Raw genomic sequence first — 9,242 nt, 5'->3', positions numbered from 1 at the left:
CAGGCGGTACTTTCATACAGGTGGCTGGACACTGGCCGGGCACTCCTTCCGGGGAAGGGTCCAGTCTCGGGAGCATCCCGCGAGGGTCCCAGCTGTCCGGGGGTCGCAGCGCGCAGCCCCGCCGGCGGCCCCGGCCGCGCCCCGCGGTGGGAGGCTGCGGCTGCTGAGGTCATTTCCTGTGCCTGGCCGCGAGCTGCCCGCCGAGCGCGGTGCGGACACAGCGGGCGCGGCGCTGCAGCCGGCGCCGGGGCGGGCTTTGTGCGGAGCTCCCGGGACCTTCCAGGCTCCGACCTCGGGCCGCCACGCCCACTGCGACCCCTGCTGCCGGGGAGCGGAGACCCGGCGGCCTCCGGGTACTGGGCTGGAGCCGCTGCAGGGCAGAGGCGCGCGTGGCGGCCGGGGGCGCGGCGGGACTCCCGGCAGCTCACTCAGGTGAGCGGCCCCGGGGATCGGGGCGGGCCGGGAGGGCCGGCGGTGTGCAGCCCGCAGAGGGCGTTCGGCGGGGCGGACTGGGCTGGCTCCTCGCGGCGGGGAGGGCGATTCCGGAGCAGGTGCCTGCCTACCTGAGAGCCGCGGGACAGGCGCAAGCAGCCCGGGGCTCCTGGACACCCGCACTGCGAGGCAGTGGCGAGCCTTCCCGCGGTAGGTCCTGCCATTTGGGACTGGCTTGAGCCAGTTGCTCCTGGGAAGGGGCCCCGGGACGGGAGGTACGTGCAGGCTTCCTTCCACCTCGGTGCTTGCTGCTCTCAACCCTTCCGCTCCCTTCAGCACCTCGTCCTAAGTGTTTCTCATGTGGTTTCTGGGTGTCTCTCCTAAGAGTCTTAGGCGTCAGGCTAGACTCCTAGTGACAAGTTGGCCAAGCAGAAAAGAGCACAAGTTGGGCGCTGAGTGACATCAGGGGCTTTTTGTCCTAGCAGATTTAGGAATACGTCTCCCCCGAGGGTGGCAGAGGCAGAGGAGACTCTCCTGTGGAAACGGAATGGTATCCCTGTTGCTCCTTCAGCTTCTGTTGTGAATCCACCTCAGAAAACTTACTGACTCTGACCAAGTCTAGGTTCCAGGAGAACGCTCCGAAGATCGTTATTTGAGTCCCCTCACCTCCCCGCATGGAATAGCTATCAGTTCCTCAGACTTTCTAGACTACCATCTGTGTCAGACACTGTGTGGTGCCAGCTGTCGTCACTCAGCTCATCCGTCTGCTCACCTTCCACTGTACAGGAGGAAGCTAGGACTCAGAAAAATTGTGTCTTGCCCAAGGTTATAGTGAAAGACCATAAAGGTCACAAAGAGACAAGACTCAAACTTTCAGAGTTTAGATCCAAGTGTGAGATTGTCTGTTGCCCTCCCCTGGCTGCCTGAGGGACCTACTCAGAGCTGGGCTGTGATACTGTTCACCTTTTTGGTCCCTAATTAAGGGAAACGAGCAGTCAGCCTTCTGGCTGAAACAGTCACCAGCAACAGCAGAGAAGTGTGTTCCTCTCATCCCACTCTCTGCGGTCTATTTTTTCCTTCCCTCTCTTCTTTTTTATTTCTCTGTGTCACACTGGCCCTTCTGCCTCAGCCTTTCTAGTGCTGACATTATGGCAGCTCATCCCACTTTATTGTCCTCATCCCCACAAGGCTGTGCATCTGTATTGAAATCTGTGCTCCTCAGAGTGGAGAATGCTTTATGCATGTTGACGTTGAGGGGTGTAAGGTGTGCAGGGATCCCCTGCCTCACTGCAGGCTGTCGTTGCTGGGCCACCATCCTGCCTCCTTTGGATGACCAATAAACTGTCTAACCCTGTCTTGCCCTCTACCAATAGCCAGTTCCAAACTGATACTGTAGCCTGGCATGGGGGCCCATCCCCGTGATCTTAGTAAGCTGAGGAAGGGTAAGGAAGGGGGATCGCTGAGTCTACTATGTAGCAAGTCCCAGGTCAGCCTAGGCTACATAATAAGACCCTGAGAGAAAAGCAAAAGCTGAAGTCTGCGTTGGAGAACAGGCACTTAACTGTTGGCTGGAGGATGAGTTAGGGGAGCCTCAAGGGAGAGCACTTTACAATATATATTACTTAATCCTGTGACTCCCATCTCAAGGGAGAGCACTTTACAATATATATTACCTAATCCTGTGACTCCCATCTCTAGGACTGCCCTTCATATACATACTGATACAGATAAAGTGAGGTATATTCATTGAATATTCATTGTAGTAATGTTTGTGTTCATTTTAGCAAAAGGTTGGAAAGAACTCAAATATCCATCAACAAGGGATTCTTAAATAAGATCAGGTAACAGCCTCGCAATAGGATGCATTAAGGTTCTTGAAAAGCCTGGGGGTTAGGGAACACAGTAAGAATGTGTGCTGGGAGGAAGAGCTCTGAGTTCTTCCCTTAAGTACAGTGGAGAGAATCAGACTACAGAAACGGCGCAGCAGTTAAGAGGACTTGCTGCTCTTCAGGGGATTTGTGTTTGGTCCTCAGCACCTACATCCATGGTAATTTCAACTCCGTTCCATCTAACACCCTCTTCTGGCTTCTGTGAACACCAGCACACACATGTGCATACACACACACTATATGTGTACATGCTATGATTGTGTATATTACTGCAGAAATACAGGGCTGGGAAGGAATATAAGCCTTGCACCCTATATTCCCCTTTTTAATACTGAAAAATAAAACGACAATATAAATTGTTAAAAATTACCACGTGGGGATGGCAGTGAGCATATTCATGAATTGCATATCCTCATATGCCCCGGGAACTGCTGGTTTGCTTTATGTTTGTTGGCAGCAACATCAGCTGTCAGTTATCGGGTGCTTACATACTCAGCATGGGTCAGACTAAGGTAGTACTCTTAAATCCCACCCCTTCCTCTCTTATTTTCCCCTGTGTCAGGTACAGAACCCAAGCCCTCACACGTAAGCACACACAGCCCTAGAGTCGCTGCCCCGCCATGGCCTCGCCATGCTAGTCTGGGCTGTCCTATAACTTGTGGCCTGCCTTTAGCTCTCAGGTACCGGGATTACAGGACACCACGCCCAGGTAGAAATACCTTTGTTTGTTTGAGACAAAGTCTCCATAGCATAGGCTGTCCTGGAATCTGAGGCTATTTCCCTGCCTCAGCCTCCTTGCTTGGATTACAGGTCTGAACTACCCGGCCCAGCTTGCAATTGTTGTTTTGATGGTCAAAAAGCTAGTTAAGTGTTGACAGCTTCATAGTTCTCAACCGATATCACTGCTCTCAGTGATATTGCTGTCAGTTTCAAAGTGGAATGGAGGACCAGAGAAGTTAAGCAGATGGATGATTCAGTGTCTGAGCCAGTTTTCAGGCCCAGGCAGTTTGGCCTCAGCTTGGGATCTTCAGCACTATGCTGTTTCTCCTTTTGGTACTTAGGTTCTCGAGGGCTAGGGCATGCTCCCCGTTTCCTTTACCTCCTCCAACACTGTCTGAAGGACAATGCTCACACCGAGGAGAGTTGGAGAGATTGCTGCTGGTTGGCTCAGAGGGCAGTGCTGAGATCAGAGGGATCCCCATGTCTGCTCACCATCTTCTCCCAGATGCATCAGAACGAGGCACGGAGGCCTTCCTTTCCCACAGCTGGCCTTTAAAGGAGCAGCACTCACATTATGTGATAGTCCATCCTTAGACATGGACATCACATGGGGGTCCTCATACCCTCACAGTCTGGAAAAGAGAAGCTACATCATCCTTTTCTCTCTTTATCTTCCTTCCTTTTTTTTCTTGGCTATTATTTACTAATGATCCCTCTGCCTCAGCCTCCAAAGTGCTGGAATTACACATACGCACCCCTGTGCCTGGCTTTCTTTACCTTCAGGTAGTGCTATTGCTGGGTCTGCAGCGACCAGACTTGAAGGCTTGCACGACAGAAAATCCTTATCAGTGTTACTGCTTCGATGTTGCACATAGGAATTACCAAAAGTTGGCCGAATTGAGTTAAATCTCAACATTTTGTGTATTTCTGCCTAAATCCTCAAGTTTACCCCAGAGATCTCAGGGCAAGTTTGTGTTTTCTCTGTTACAGTCCAAAGTCACCAAACCCTTCTTGTGTCTTTTTCCCACAATCTCTTCTACCCCCAGCCCTTGCCTCTAGCGTGCCCCTGTGGGCACTGGGATTGCCAAGCTTCAGGACAGCAGGTAGGGCCCTGGTAATCATCTGGTCCATCTGTTGTGCACTCAGCCTCCTGGGCTCCACTAAAATAAAAGAACAGGTTTTAGAAGAATGGCCATGGGGTGATGAAGTTGTTGCTGTGTGAGGCACATGAGAATTTTTTACGCCAGTCTGCTTCTTGTTTCTGTTTATCCTTGAACATCTTTTTGGGTGGTGCAAGTGCAAGGACACTTGGCAGGTATAGTTCGGTTTGTTAGCGCCTTCCCATGACATTTCTTGTTTTATAGCTGTTGGTCCTACCACCTGCTTTAGCCCTAAGAGCCCTGGGCCTTTGACTTGGCAGTAGATACCTTATTCTGGATCTGATTCCAAACCCTTAAATCCCCTCACATGCCACGGCAAGCCTAGCAAGAGCCCTAACCTTCTGAGGACTTGTCAGCATCCCTTAGGCAGGGAGGAGGAGTAACCAGATCACTTGTTGGTCTAGATCTGTGAAGTCCTGACGCAGAATGGAGAAAGCACTCTTGAAGTCTAAGTGTAATCTCGGATATCAGGGCCAGGGAAACTAAAAACAGTTCACTTCCAAGATTCTAGGAGACAGATAATCCAGCATTTTCCAGTCCCCACAGAATCTCTGGGGCAGTTGGGACATTCAAAAGAAGGACTTAAGTATTTAAATCAAACTCTATTCACCAAATTTCCTGTGTCCTGCCTCCCACCGGTGGGTTCTTCTGGGTGTTTTAGTTCTTAGCCTGAACGAGAGAACAAGACTCCTCAAGTCCCAGTCTCCTATCTGCCACTTTTCCTGTTTGTAGGATGAAAAACAGAATTTCCCCAAAGGACAAGGAGCTTCCACCGCAAAGCCTCCCAGCCTCTCCCAGCCTCCTAGGCTCTGTTTGTCTTCACAGCAGCGATCTTAGCTCAGATAAGGTCATGTTTTGTTTTTGTCATTTGTCTTCCTGCTTGTTCCAGTTGGTCCCAGTCTTTTGAAGTGGGAATGGCTGGGAGGTCACAATGTCCCTATTGTCTAGGATGACACTTCTGGGCTTAGGTCATGTGTCCAGTGTTCAGAGGATCCCAGAGCCCAAAGAATCAGGCCCTAGACCTATCAGTGGTATGATTGTTCAGCCCTTCTCCCGAGGTCTGCTCACATGACCAGTGTCTGAGCCTGTGGAGGTTTGTAGCAGCAGAATATCTAAGTCTTAAATGCCTTGGAAAATCTGGGCTATAGGTTTACCTTTGTATTAAGGCTTTTGAAAGATATTCGAAAGCACTTTTCTTGTTCTTGATAATTTATCTTACTCTTTGTAGGATCAGAAATAGAATGCCCGCCACCCTCACCCCTCATGCCCCACCACTGCCCCACTCAGACCCAGTGCCTCAAGTATGCTAGGCAAGCAGATGTATTGCTGTATTGCTATTGCTAGTGACCTGTACCACCAGCCTCTTTCCTTATTTTTTATTATTATTTATAGTATATGGGATTTGAAAACTACCCCAGCAGTCCCACTGCTGACCAGCTATGGCACTGTGTGTTGAAGTTACTCAGACTCTGTTCCAGGTGACTTTCTGTGTGTGGTCAGTAGTGGCTTCCTGCAGTTTTTAGGTTGACCTGAGGGTTAAAGAAACTGCAAGTGCCTACCGCACAATAAGGACCCAAGGAGTGACAGCTATTTGTGAAGCTTAGCGGGAGAGGGGCCTAGTGCAGGCAGAGGCAGGCAGATCTCTTGAGTTCCAGCTCAGCCAGGGCTACACAGAGAAACTGTGTCTCAAAAACAAAACAAAAAGACAAACATAATGGGAGAAACCAATTAATCCAAGCCAAGTGTGAAGGGAGAAACCACATTGGTGATCAGCCATGCGGGCGACTCACTATTGCTCTCGGGTAGCGCTGCTATCTGGCCACAGCACAGAAAGTGACTGGGTTTTCAGAGGCCACGTGGCTCCTGAAGATCAGAGAAGAGGATCTTTTTTGTTTGTTTGTTTTTTCGAGACAGGGTTTCTCTGTGGTTTTGGAGCCTGTCCTGGAACTAGCTCTTGTAGACCAGACTGGTCTCAAACTCACAGAGATCCGCCTGCCTCTGCCTCCCGAGTGCTGCAGAGAAGAAGATTTCAAAACACAACACATTTTATTAAAGAAATTTCCAAGCGTAAGTAGAAAGACCAGTATAACAAACTTCCACAGGCTTACTATTCGGTGTGACAAACTTCCACAGACTTACTATTCAGTGTGACAAACTTCTACAGACTTACTATTCGGTGTGACAAACTTCCACAGACTTACTATTCAGTGTGACAAACTTCTACAGACTTACTATTCGGTGTGACAAACTTCCACAGACTTACTATTCAGTGTGACAAACTTCCACAGACTTACTATTCGGTGTGACAAACTTCCACAGACTTACTATTCGGTGTGACAAACTTCCACAGACTTACTATTCAGTGTGACAAACTTCCACAGACTTACTATTCAGTGTGACAAACTTCCACAGACTTACTATTCGGTGTGACAAACTTCCACAGACTTACTATTCGGTGTGACAAACTTCCACAGACTTACTATTCGGTGTGACAAACTTCCACAGACTTACTATTCAGCTTCCCAAACCATCAGCAGTCAGGGCTTGGGTGGGCGGGCACTTAGCACGCATGAGTCCCTAGGTTCAAGTCACAGCAACAAACACAGACATACACACACTTGTAACTATTTTTTAAATAATTTAAAAAATACTTTGAAATTATAGTTATATCATTTCCGTTTTCCCTTTATTCCCTCCAAACTCTCCCATGTATCCTCACATAATCCTTTTCAAATTTACAGCCTCGTTGTTTTTACGCGCACACGAATGCGCATGTGATCCTGGTTCATGCCACAATTGCCACTATCTTCTTTAGCTTTTATGTGTATGGTGTTTTGCCTGCATGTGTGCCTGCACCACACGCATGTCCACCACCCTGCTCACCCTGTCGACCTAGTATTGCAGGTGGCGGTTTCTCAGGGTTTGGCCAGGTCTTGTTTCTGCTTGCTGCTGAGAGTACCAATGGTGGCACGGAGAAGACAAGTCCCGCTGCTTTCTCTCCTGCTCGCCCCGGCCTCTGCCCCCAGGCTCAGGCACACTCACGCCTGTTTCTTTTCTCATCCTAGACCCAGTTCTTATTGTCTAAACTACAGGTTGGAGGAATCTGGGTAAATTCCCCTGGCTGTTGTTGTGAAAGGCAGCTATCACCAGAGGCTGGAACAAGACATCTAGAAGTCTTCTGGCTTGCGTCTTACAACTCGAAGGGGATGGGAGAACGAGAGTTTGGTCTCAGTCAGGGTGAACTGATGACATTTGACAAGATCCCAGCTAAACAGCAAAGTGTCAAGGAAACCCAAAGCTTATTTCCAGTCCACCCTCAGCCCACCTAACAGACACAGAGATATAGACTCAGGACAAAGGTGGGAGCCAGAGCTCTGTCTCCAGTTAGCTGTGCGACCTTGGAGGAATCTGTTTTTCACTTTAAGGTTTACCTAAACACCAAGGCCCCCAACCCCTATACTCAGCCCCTTCCCCTGCACCTATTTATCCACATGTTAGTTGTGCATGTGTTATAGTGGAGAACTTCAAGGCAGGGACTTCTGCTTTCTCGTCTGCAGAGCCTAGGATGGTATCCGACAGCATGGCAGTTGAGTAGATAACTAAGTGAAAAACAAGAGTCCTAGGTTTCCCCTCTTGCCCCAGTTGGAAGAGCTCTCCTCAAGAAGCAGGTGACAGCAATGCTGGTGAGGTTGCCGGGGCAAGAGGGACCATTAGCCACCGCTAATAGGAATGTAAATATGAACTAATGTGATGTAGAAATCACGGCAGGAGTTCACGGACCTCCGCCCCTCACTGAAGAGCTAGGGACAGTTTTCTTTGAGGGTGTGGCCCCTGGTAGGGACATCATGCTCCCGTGGATGGCTGCACACCCAGAAGTATATGAGCACCGTGAATTACAGTCAGGTCATATGTTAAAATGTAATAAACATTAAAAATAGAACTTCCAGATGACCCAGCCACACTACCCCTGGGCACATTCCCAGGAGATTCATGTCCTACCACAGAGACACTTGCTCATCCGTGTTCCTCATTGTACTGTTTCTAATACCAAGGAAATGGGACCAGCCTGAATGTTGAGTGGACAGTGAAAATGGGGCTCATGCCAAGTGGAGTTTTGCTCAGCTATACATAAAAATGTGATTATGCAATTTGTAGAAACATTGATAGATCTGGATATTACTATATTAAGTAAGGTGACCTTGACCTAGACTCAGAAAGGCTTCTATCTTACCCGTGGATCTTAGCTTTCAGCGTGGGTATAGGCTATTACTGTGGAGTGCTGTCATCCCATCAGCTGTGACTGTTTGCAGGTGACCCCCAGGATGGGGCTGCTGACTGTTGACATTCCACGGAAGGAGGGCTGGGGAGGGTCCTCGCCCCACCCCACTGAGATTCCTGAAGGTCTTGTCTCACCTCCTGTACAGTTGTATGTAATTATGTCCTCATCTCGCACGCCTTGTGGTGCTAGCGTATGTAGACAGGAATGGAAACTGGAGAGGAGCAGCCTCTGTGCAGCTATGGGGCTGCTGTCGCCCATGCTGGGGGTACGAGTACTTTGTGGTGGCCCACATTCCTGTAAGCACCCCTTTACTCCTGTTCTGGGTAAGCCTGATAAATTCCCTGGTTTCCCAAGCTGGCCTTTGGTGCAATTATCTTCGGTTTGTTGTTGGTGCCCTCGAAGGAGGGAGTTGGCGTTTGTTTACACCTCCCCAGGGAAGGAGTTCCAGCAACTGTTGTGAAACCAGACCGGGAACAAGAGAGGAAGAAAGGTGTTGAGGAAGGGAGGGCCAATAGCGTGCAGGTGACGTGAATGGGAAGAAGGTGCCTGGGACTCCAAGTGGGGGTTGTGGGTTGGAGAAGGGGAATCGACAAAAACCATTTCTATTTGAAAATGCCACAGTAAAACCTAATGCTTTGGATGCTAATTAAGAGGATTTAAAGCCCCAGAGAAACTCTTCCTGAGATGAGATGAACTACATTAAAACTGCCACAAAAAGAAAAGGAAACCAGGTTCTTCTGAAGGTGTCTCAGGTTTGTCCTG

The 9,242-nt window shown here is 49.4% G+C and overlaps 1 protein-coding gene across 1 annotated transcript in view; it reads left to right on the top strand.

The window, feature by feature from the left end:
- Positions 1–260: 260 nt before the first annotated feature.
- Positions 261–9,242, top strand: part of Plekhh1 (pleckstrin homology, MyTH4 and FERM domain containing H1) — a 47,069-nt gene continuing 38,087 nt past the window's right edge. The window contains exon 1 of the mRNA XM_057782439.1: positions 261–432. The gene's annotated coding sequence lies outside the window, so the exon portion shown is untranslated. The remainder of the gene's footprint in view (positions 433–9,242) is intronic.

Source organism: Chionomys nivalis, chromosome 10, assembly GCF_950005125.1.
Source record: "Chionomys nivalis chromosome 10, mChiNiv1.1, whole genome shotgun sequence".
In the NCBI taxonomy this organism is placed as follows: Eukaryota; Metazoa; Chordata; class Mammalia; order Rodentia; family Cricetidae; genus Chionomys; species Chionomys nivalis.
This window is presented reverse-complemented; position numbering and strand designations above follow the sequence as displayed.